The sequence below is a fragment of the Ahaetulla prasina genome, chromosome 4 (genome assembly GCF_028640845.1).
Source record: "Ahaetulla prasina isolate Xishuangbanna chromosome 4, ASM2864084v1, whole genome shotgun sequence".
In the NCBI taxonomy this organism is placed as follows: domain Eukaryota; kingdom Metazoa; phylum Chordata; class Lepidosauria; order Squamata; family Colubridae; genus Ahaetulla; species Ahaetulla prasina.
In genome coordinates this window covers 34,533,083-34,544,659 of record NC_080542.1, presented here as the reverse complement: position 1 = coordinate 34,544,659, position 11,577 = coordinate 34,533,083, and the positions used below count along the sequence as shown (strand labels likewise).

Here is an 11,577-nt window from a genome sequence, read left to right as displayed (position 1 = left end):
CCAATTATTTTTCAAATGGCATTTTTAATTTTGGTACACATCTAGTTTCAATATTGCATTTAAAAAAATAACATTACTATTTTTAATATTTAAATTTTTATTAGCATAGCAACACTATCAAAAAGAAGTAATTTTTACTTATTATTTTTACTTACACGGTTTTGGACTTTCATATATGTTTAGTTATATTAATAATGCTCATTCTTTTTTGTTCATAATAAATATACCAGTTGCATAAGAGGAAGTATTACAACCTTGATGAAAGATCTTCCAATGGACATTTTGACTAAGTGTCTACATAGCATATATCTAGGGTTAATCTTATGTGGACACATATTGAGTATTAAACTTTATTCTTATCAATTTAAAATATTCATAAATGGGACATAGACATAAAATAGTCAGTTCCCTTTTATTACTTTATTTCCAACTATTAATGTATATTTCATTTATAACTGTGGTTGGAGCATAATCTTTTCATATTCTAACTAGGCTACTAGGCTACTACTAGGCTACTAGAACATGGGGTTTTCTAGTTCTGGACCATATCACCCAAATTTCCAAGAAATAATTAGGATTACTAAGGTATTATTTAAAGTGAATTTTCTGTAAACATTTGATTTTGTTTGGTCCATTAATGGGAGAAAATGACAAAAATGTGATGAGTAGCAGGGAGAAAGCAGAACTAACTAATTTTTCATCTGTCTTTACAAAAAGGAAAAAAACCAATTCAAACTATCACACATAATGCAGATTAGGAACACAAGCCAAAATAAGTAAGAAAATGGTAATAGAACTTTTTTATTTTAGATGAGCTCAAATCACCAGGATCAGATGAATTACACCCAAATTGAAAACTACTGAATCACATATTTTGAAAATCCTGGAGCACTGGGGAACTACCAGATGACTGGAAAAGGGCTGATATAGTTCCCATAAAACTACAGACCTATCAGCCTGACATCAACACCTGGGAAGATTCCAGAAAAGATAAGCAATGAATCTGTAAACACCTAGAGGCAAACAAAATCATAATCAGAAGCCAACATGGGTTTGTCAAAAACAGATCATGCCAGACTAATCTTATTGCATTCTTTGACATTGTGACAAAGTTGGTGGATGAGCAAAATGATGTGGACATAATTTACTTGTACTTCAGTAAAGCATTTGATAAAGTAGACCACTACTTGATAGGATAAAAAAATGTAGATTAGACAGCATCTCTAGTAGATGGATTTGTAACTAGCTGACCAACTGCACTCAATGTTTAGTCCTTAATGGAACTGCATCTACATGGAGGGAAGTATGCAATGGGGTACCCAAGACTCTTTCTTAGTATAATACTCTTCAATATCTTCACAAATTATTTAAATGAGGGGATAGAAAAGAGAACATCAAATTATAGATGATACCAAGCTGGCAGGAATAATACTCCAAAAGATAGTCTCAAGAAGGATCTTGACAGAATTGAAAACTGGACCCCCATATAACAAATTAAAATTTAATGATAGGAAAACTAAGATTCTACATTTAGGCAAGAAAAACCAAATGTACATAGAATGGGTGGAACTTGGTTTAATAGTAGTAAATGAGAGGGATCTTAGAGTCCTAATGGACAATCACTTAAATAGTGATGTCAGCAGTGTCCCTGCAGCTGCCAAAAAAACCAATGCAGTCCTAGGTTCATTAACAGAGAAATAACATCCAGATAACGTGAAGTGCTAGTATCACTTTATAAAGCCTTGGTAAGATCACATGCGATCTTGGGACGTGGTGGCTCAGGGGCTAGGACGTTGAGCTTGCCGATCAGTGCTGGTGCTGCCATGTAACGGGGTGAGCTCCCGTTACTTGTCCCAGCTTCTGCCAACCTAGCAGTTTCGAAAGCATGTAAAAATGCACGTAGAAAAAATAGGGACCATCTTTGGTGGGAAAGTAACAGCGTTCCGTGCGCCTTTGGCGTTAAGTCATGCCGGCCACATGACCACGGAGACATCTTTGGACAGCGCTGGCTCTTCAGCTTTGAAACGGAGATGAGCACCACCCCCTAGAGTCGGCAACGACTAGCACGTATGTGCGAGGGGAACCTTTACCTTTACCTTTTAAGATCACACTTGGAATATTGCATCCAGTTTTGGTTGCCATAATATAAAAAAGAAGTTGAGATTCTAGAACGGGGGTGTCAAACTCAAGGCCCAGGGGCCAGATCTGGCCTACAGGGTGCTTAGATGTGGCACCCTAGAAACAGCAAAGGACTGGCCCATGGAGACTCTGCCAGCAAAAACAGAGCTCGGGAAAGCTGCACGCAGCCCTCCAGAGCTCCGTTTTCACTGGCAGAGGGTTGCTGGAGGCCATCACAGCTGAAAATTGCCTTATACACTGTAAGCTGCCCTGAGTCTTCAGAGAAGGGCGGGGTATAAATGTAAACAAAAAAAAAAAAAACACACAAAAAAAATGGAGCTCAGGAGCCCATTTTCACTGGAAGAGCTCTTGGGCCCACACAGGTGCCCCCAACATAACTGACGTTGAGCTGGCCATGCCCACCCTGGCACCCCGACAACCCTGATGCAGCCCTCAATGAAATTGAGTTTGACACCCCTGCTCTAAAAAGAGTGTAGGGAAGAGCAACAAAGATGACTAGGGGCCTGGAGGCTAAAATATATGAAGAATGGTTTCAGGGGTTGGATATGTCTAGTTTATCTAGTTAGGATATGTCTCTAGAAAAAGATATTGTAGCACTGTTATTATGTCACACGTCGTCCTTTACATGTGACATGATAACAGTGTTCCTGTTATCTAAGGGCCTGCCACAAAGACGAGGGTATTAACTAAAATACCTGAAGGCAGGACAAGAAGCAATGGATGGAAACTAATCAAGGAGAGAACCAACCTAGAACTAAAGAGAAATTTCCAGACAGTTAGAACAATTAATCAATGGAATGACTTACCTCCAGAAATTGTGGATGCTCCCACATGCCAGATTTTTAAGAAAAGATTGGACCACCATTTACCTGAAATGGTTTAGGACTTCCTCCTTGAGCAGGGGATTTACAAGACTTCCAAGGTCCCTTCCAACTCTGTTATTCAATTATGCAAAGGTCTGCAAGAAGAGGACTTTATTTTATTTCTCTAATAAAAATGTATAAAATTGAGATTGGATTTGGAAGCACTGAGTCAGCCTGTTAGATTTGACTTGTGGTTGAATGTACTTGGGCTTGAGAAATAGTGTTCCCACAGTGACAAGCTATACTTGAGCCTCACTTAATTCTCATTCATTATTTGTGTTTGGCTTTGAGTTTAGAAGCATAAAATAAAAACCAAAACACAATAATCATGTTGTGCTAGTGAGCTCTCCCTCAGTTTTACAAAGTGTTTTCTGGTAAGTCTTGCAACAAAGGCAAACAGTGATTTAACCCCAATTGCCAATATCTTTTCATGTTGAATCGGGCATAGGTATAAATAAATGTTTCATGCTCAATATAAAACAACCCTTTTTCCTGAGTTCTCTCATTTCTGAAATTTTATGAAATGAAAATTGCTTGCATGATGCAAATACTATGTTCAATTCAATATGAAACACTAGAGCAAGAATTGAAAATAGGCAATTTAGCCTGTAATCATATAGGTGGCCTACTTTCCTAGGAGGTTTAGACATTAATAGATAGGTACAGAATTACAATTGGAAAGGCCTGCCTTCTCTAACCTAAAGCCCTCAAGACATGTCAAACTACAATTCACATCATTGCCTTGCTGCCAAGGAAGAGAGAGAGGACTTGCAGTCCTCCCTAATTTTGGAAAGTTTGTAGTAGAGATTGCTTTGAAGTAAAGATCTGACTATATTCTTGGTTGCACAGCACTAAATCTGTGCCTAGATGGCCTCTTTCTCATTAAATTCTTCTCTTTGTTGATCCTCTTCATGAGATTAAGTTTAATCTGCTTTTTTTTTTTTTTTTTTTGCTCAGAAATGGTAGATGGCAATATAGAGTGTATCTTAGGGTAGGCAGTTGAAAAGTTGATAACATGATTTGAAACAAATGGTTTCTCCATAAATTCCTAGGAGAGAGAGAAATTTCCCAAAAGATAATTTTCATTTTCTTAAATGGAATAGATTTAAATCCTTGTTAATTTATTCCATTTATTTTTAAGAGACATTTTATTTTATTTTTCTGCTATTATCCAGTTCTGCATGTATTAAATTGCTACTCAAATGCCAAGCCTAGTTACAATGTAGTGAAAAGGAAAGGGCACATTTTGATTTGCTGCATATTTAACTTTATAAATATTTTTCTGCAAGGAACTTTCAACATTTACCAGAATACCACAATCTGTATGCTGATGACACTCAGCTGTACATTTCCACCCCTAACCACCCCAACGAAGCCGTTGAAGTGATGTCTGGAGGTGTCTGGAAGCCGTGCGGGTCTGGATGGGGAAGAACAGACTTCGACTCAACCCTTCCAAGACTGAGTGGCTGTGGATGCCGGCATCCCAGTACAGCCAGCTGATTCCATCACTGACTGTTGGTGGCGAAACATTGGCCCCTAGGGAGAGGGTTCGCAACTTAGGTGTTCTCCTGGATGTTCAGTTGTCTTTAGAAGAACATATGACGGCTGTCAGCAGGGGAGCTTTTTATCAGGTCCGCCTGATACACCAGTTGCGCCCCTTCCTAGACCGGGATTCTCTATGCACGGTCACTCATGCCCTTGTCACTTCCCGCCTGGACTACTGCAATGCTCTCTACATGGGGCTTCCCTTGAAGAGCAGCAGGAGGCTCCAACTGGTCCAGAATGCGGCTGCGCGGGTAATAGAGAGAGCAACACGATGCTCCCATGTAACATCTTTCCTGAGCAAGCTGCACTGGATGCCGGTGGTCTTCCGGGTGCAATTCAAGGTATTGGTTATCACCTTTAAAGCGCTCCATGGCATAGGACCGGGTTATTTACGAGACCGCCTACTGCCACCAATAGCCTCCCACTGACCTGTGCGCTCCCACAGGGAGGGACTCCTCAGAGTGCCGTCAGTCAAACAATGCCGACTGGCGACCCCCAGGGGGAGGGCCTTCTCTGTGGGGGCTCCTGCTCTTTGGAAAGAGCTCCCTCCGGGGTTACATCAACTCCCTGACCTCCGGACCTTTAAACGCGAACTTAAAACCTTTTTGTTCCACCGTACGGGTCTGGCCGAATGTGATTTTTAAATGTGGGGATTTTATGTGGGTTTTATGACAGTTTTAACTATTGTTGCCAAATTTTAGAATCAGTTTTTTAAAATATTTTAATTTTTGTATATATTGTTTTATCCTGGCTGTAAACCGCCCTAAGTCCTTCGGGAGAAGGGCAGTATAGAAATTAAATAAATAAATAAATAAATAAATAAATAAATAAATAAATAAATAAATAAATAAATAAATAAATAAATAAATAAATAAATAAATGTGTTTTCGCAATGCTGCATAAGGGTACGAGGATACATGGTGCCCAAGGGTGGGTTCTACTTACCTTTACTACTGGTTCGCAACAGGATTGTGCATGCACAGCTTACCTATGATGACATTCGGGTCAGTGGGTGGAGCCTCTCACCCGTTTTACTACCGGTTCTATAGAACCTATCTGAACTGGGGGCAACCCAGTGGTGGGATTCAGCCAGTTCGCACCACTTCGGGAGAACGGGTTGTTAACTTTCTGAGCAGTTTGGCAAACTGGTTGTTGGAAGAAATCATTAGGGCAGAGAACCGGTTGTTAAATCACTTGAATCCCACCACTGGGGCAACCCACCACTGATGGTGCCCCTAGGCCACATTGACTGATAGAATCACCTCACAAAATTTGGAGATTTGCATTGCTAGAAGGATTTGAAAGGAGGCACCTCCCATTAGTCTGTTCAGTCTTAGCTTAAAGCCAGCCCTTCATTTCGGGTTATGTACTCCAACATTGCCAAGAACAGAGGGAATGTTTTGTATTAAAGGTGTCCAGTTGGTGGTATTCCCTCCTTTTTCCAGGTGCCTAAATTATGGTATTTCTAGTGCACTTTTTAATCTACTTTTTCTAGCAGTTAAGAAAATGATTTTTGAATTATCAAATAATGTTTTGCTCTTACATACCTGCTATAATTATACTATCTTTGTATTATCTGGTCTCCAAAGCCAAGCAGGGACAGGAGAATTTCAGAAGAAAAGCAGGAAGTGGGAAAAAGCTGCACAGAGAGCAATGTACTTCTGCACTGATGCTGAGTGAATGTGAAGATCCATGAAGTTCCCATCTTTATTTTTAAACGGTTGTTGTTATTGTTGCTTCTGCTGGATGTGTGTGTGCTCACATTGTTAATTTTTTTAGATTGGTTGATTTATTGTGTATATATTTTAAAATAATTGGGCAGTTTCACAATTTAGCTACATTTTTTTTTAGTTGTTAGTCACTCAAAATCATTTGGTGGTTAGGCAGCTTATAAATTAAAGGAGAATATTTGTAGCTCAGGGTTGAAATGAGGGATCTTTGGTGCTCTCTGAACTTGATTGTTCTTTTGCAAACATTTCATAAACTAAATTTAATTTAATTTAATTCTATGAAATATTATTTTTTTAAAAAAATAGTCTTCTATATTTGGAAGTAAAGTTAGTAACTTGTTCTACCAGCCTTATATGGATTTGGGTAGGATGTGTTGATTGGGGATATTGTTTCTTCTTTGGATGGCATATTATTGTGTAATATAAATATAGGTGCTGTTGCCTGCTTGACCGAGTTAGTGATAAGGATGTGCTCAGAACTGTTTGTCACTTTTTTGACTTTTGATTTTTGAATGATTCATAAATGGAGTTTATTTTTATACATACTTTGCCAGCGTGTCAAACTTGTAAGAATCTTCTTGCATTTCTAGACTTTACTTGATCTAAAATGTCTACACTTTCCCAGTGGAAGCTCAGCTTGAGCTGGTCTACATGCTGTTAAATTAACAAATGCTCATTGTACCTCCTTGCTGCCAACTGATGAACCAATAGAGTTGGTTCAGTATTGCAGTAAAGACTGAAATAATAATCAACTAGTTCCACCTCCTGGGCATTTATTAGAACTGAACAGTTGGAACATGGAACTCTTAAACACATTACAATATCACAATTTTTCTGGAAAACATTCAAATTCATATTCTCCAATTGTTGTCCAATTGTTGTCCAAGATTTCAAGCAAAAGTGCTGTTACAGCTGAGGTTTTTTAAAATAAAATAAAAAACAGTCAACAGCATTGACTTTTGCAATTTAACATCCCTTAGATTTCTTTAGGTAGGGACTTCTTACTTTTAAGAGTAACAGAGTTGGAAGAGATCTTGGAGGTCATCTAGTCAATCCTCTGCTCAAGCAGTAGACTAAATAAATCATATGGGGAACAAGGAATAAAATCCTGCAGGCAATCTGTGCTCATTAGTGTGGCCAACTCTAGACTTTAGGATCTCAAAAAGCCTGTTTTTAAAACAGTCTTTATTTTTTTAAAACCCACCTTTATTATTTTTATAAATTACTCAAGGCAGCAAATTATAACTGGAATTGTGGAGCAAAGATGTCATATTCCTTTTTTTTCTGCCAAAGACCTACGTTTTATATGCTTCTGCATTCTTGTATTAAAATAAATTGCAAACAAAAACAGGGGGAAAAACCACTTGGTTGTACATCCTGACTAAAAAGAAGAAATAATTTTTGTCTTGTTGACCTGTGACAATATTAATGAGTACAGGAAGAAATGGAAGATTTCAGTTGTATTTGGATGCATTTGAGTCTGAAATATAATGCTGCTACAGTGGCAATTGATATTTGAGCCTCACTTATTTTTCATTTGTTATTTATACTTCTCTCTGAGCTTAGAATCACAAAATAAAAGCAAATATGCAATAAATATTTTGTTCTTGTTAGCTCTCCCTTGTTTCTTCCAATTCTTCTGGTATGAATTGCAACATAATTTATTTCTAAATTAAAGTTGTTGCTGCTGTTGTTCCTATACTTCAGATGAGTATATCTACATATCCCACCACTGTTAACTACTTTAGATTGGTTTGGGGTATAATACTTAAATTTAATGTAATTGGGTAGCCTCACAATTTACATAACAAATTAAAAGATGTCTGTTTGATTTTATGAAATAAAGAAGAAGAATTAGAAAGGGGCATGAAAAATAAGTTGAAACATATTGTGATAGGAATCTCACTCACTTTGTTGAAAGAATTGGGTTCAACAGGAGGAGAAAAAGAAGGCTATGTAAAAGAAGATCTTCCAAGGTAGCAACAGCAGTGGCTTGAGGAAGAAAAGAAATACCAAGTTCTCTGAGTTCAGCCCTATATTTGTTCTTTGCAGCTGTCCATTGAGAATCAGGTCCTGGAGAAAAAAAACTATAAAGGAATTTACAAGACGATGAAGACAGGAAATTCTACACTTTTCCTAAAAGCCACATCTATGAAGTCTATTATGTCACTGACAGATTTGAAACTGTACCAGGGGTGAAATCCAGCAGGTTCTGACAGGTTCTGGAGAACTGGTAGAGGAAATTTTGAGTAGTTCGGAGGACCAGCAAATACCACCTCTGGCTGGTCCCAGAGTGAGATGGGAATGGAGATTTTGCAATATCCTTCACCCAGAAGTGAGGAGGGAATGGGGATTTTGCAGTATCCTGCCACACCCACCAAGCCACGCCCACCAAGCCCCCATGCCCACCAAGCCATGCCTACAGAACCAATAGTAAAAAAAATTGGATTTCACCACTGAACTGGACTTTTAGTTTCATCTGGAAAGTGAATGCTATAGTTGAGTTACTACAATATCTTTCTGTCTGTCTGTTTATCCCACCCTCCATGCCTCCATCCCTCTCTCCTTCCATCCATCCACCCAATTAATATAGCCATCTGTCTCACATATTGAATCTAAGGAACTCACAATGTTAAAACACATGCATGCACAAGAACAAGCCTCTTCTGCTGGCTCTGATGGGATGTGATAGATGTAACCAGGTAAAGGTGATCTCCCAAATATCCCAGTTCCATGCCATGAATTACCAGATGCATTACCAACACTGTCAATGACACCTGGAAGTACACAGGCAGTCATCATGGTTCATAGAACAAAGGTGTAAGGTGCCCTGCTCAAGGAATGCACATAACTGCATATGCAACCACAATTTGTACCAGCTATAGTTTCTGAATGCTCTTCAAGCTCAGCCCCATGTACAATGCATCACAGTAATCAATTTTGGAGATATCTAGGAGATGTGTGACAGAGAGAAATGCTTCCTGGTCCAGGAAGTGTGCATCTGTGCACATCATGCTGCTGTGCAAAGTCCAGGTGGACCCCCAGGTTGTTCACAATATCTGTTTGGGGAAATACCACAGTAAGAAATGTTAAATCCCTGCAACCAGAAGACCCCAAAACCCAAAGCCACTCAATTTTGCCGAGATTGAATTGAAGCCTTTTTTCCATTTATACCTGCACAGCCTCCAAAAATGAAGATTGAACATCAACAATATTGCTTAATTTGCCAGGAGCATAGCTATAAACCATACTGATAATACCTCACCCCATAATAATAGATGATCTCATGCAATGGCTTTATATAGATTAGACAGGAACAAAGAGAGCTCACTGAGCAGGGGTTGAGGGCAGAACCTCCTACTTCTTAACAATACCATTTTTGGAAGAATGAGGAGAGTAAGCATAATACAATGCTGCCCAACCCTCCCAATTTCTCTTTGCCAATTTAAAAAAATTGGCATGGTTGATGGCATCAAAAATAATTGAGAGGTTAAAAGGATCCAGAAAGGGTGCAATATCCCCATCTTGCTCATTCCAGATGTCATCAAGACATGCAACCAATGCTGTTTCAGTTCCAGTCCAGGTCTAAAATTGGACAGAAAGGGGTTCAAATTATTCATTTAGTCAAACATTCTAAAGCTACTGAGTGACCATCTTCTCAACAACCTTTCCTAAAAAAGAAAACTTGAACATGGGACCAGATTATCCAATGTAATTGGGTATAGTGATCACTTTTTGAGAAGGGGGTGAACAAGGGCTCTTTAAGGGACAGAGAGATAATTCTTCCTCTCAAGAGGGAGTTCATAGATGTTGGAAGCCAGCTACACATCACTTCCTGGAGTGGAAAGCCTTCATCATCAAGGGGGGACCTAGATCTAATAAGTGGGTAACTGAATTCACAGTTGTGAGGACCCTGTCCACTTCATTAGGCCCAACAGGATCAAACTCTTTCCAGATAACATGGCAAAATTGCATGCCAGGTACTTTCATAATACCTGAACCAAGACTTGAGTTCAACTAGGACATGGGTCTGCAAACTTGGCTCTTTTAAGACTTGTGGACTTCAATTCTCAGAATTCAACTTTGCAGACCTCTGAACTAGGAAGTGGAGAGTTGAGTGATTCGGTCTAATGTCTAATGTATTCTAATATATTCTTCTGCACAGCCCTATAGGTGATATTCTGCCCCCTTCCTTACCCAGGAGTCACTAAATCACCTTAAGCAATGCAATAAGGATAGAGAAGCACTGGTTCCCATTTCTAGTAATTATACAAGAGTAATTTATTCCAGGCAATCTAGTAAATTGTTCTTGTCTATTAAGAACTGACCCAATAAAGAATTGCCACTCAGTTTCATCCCTTAAGAAGCTTAATTCCTCCAGAATGCTAGATATACACACATTACCCAAAGTCCCTCATGGTGCTAATACAGATTTGGGAGAAGAGTTTTCAAGCAATTTCTGCTCACTGGGAATACCTTGAATATGTTCAGATTCAGTACCTTTTAAATTACCTAACCTAATAATGTACTCCCCTATAGGTAGTCTCATTTAACATTTGCTCTTTATGACAGAGCTAAACGAGGGTTACTTAGGATGGGTCCTCATAGTTGTGACTCTTTTGATTGTATTCCTGTTCCCATTTGATTATAAGTTGGATACTCAGCAGTTTCCTCCTGATAATGACATCGCAGAGTTCTGTAATCATGTGATCAGCATTTGCGACTCTTCACTCATGACCTGCAACCAGCAATAGTTATGAGGAAGCCAGCAAGAAGGTACAAATGACAATCATGTGACCATGGGATGCAGTGCTACATGGGATTTTCCTATGCACTGCACTGCCTAAAAGTCAGTGTGATCACATGATATTGTACCTTACTATCATGTGCTTAGCAACATAATTTCTGATCCCGATTATCATCAGTTAGTAAAGGCAATCTATATTTGATCTGTTTTGTCTATTCGTCTCTCTGTTGGTCTCTAGCTGGCTACCCACTTAATTGCCCTTGGAAAAAAGAATCATTTCCCTAATGGTGCAAAATACGAAAAAGTAGCACAGCTTAGATTGAACCTATGTACTGCCATTCTCTGTTTTCCAAAACTGCTTCTAATATTTAGAATCAAAAGAAGTTAATGTCAAATTGCATCAAATATCAAACTTACCTTTGAGAACAAACAATCCAAATTGGTATATAAGCCTCCACAGCATTTCAGGCAGTTGGATCGCTTCCCATATCTGAATGAAACTGAAGGGGGGAAAAGTATCTTCAAATATAGGAATGCAAAAAGATTCTGCAGG

General features: G+C 38.8%; 1 long non-coding RNA gene across 1 annotated transcript; it reads right to left on the bottom strand.

Moving 5' to 3' along the window:
* Positions 1 to 857: 857 nt before the first annotated feature.
* LOC131197285 (uncharacterized) lies at positions 858 to 11,577 on the bottom strand. Its single transcript, XR_009154925.1, has 3 exons — positions 11,442 to 11,577; positions 2,946 to 3,097; positions 858 to 1,013 (listed from the first exon to the last, which is right to left on the bottom strand). It is a non-coding gene; the product is annotated as an uncharacterized LOC131197285 (long non-coding RNA).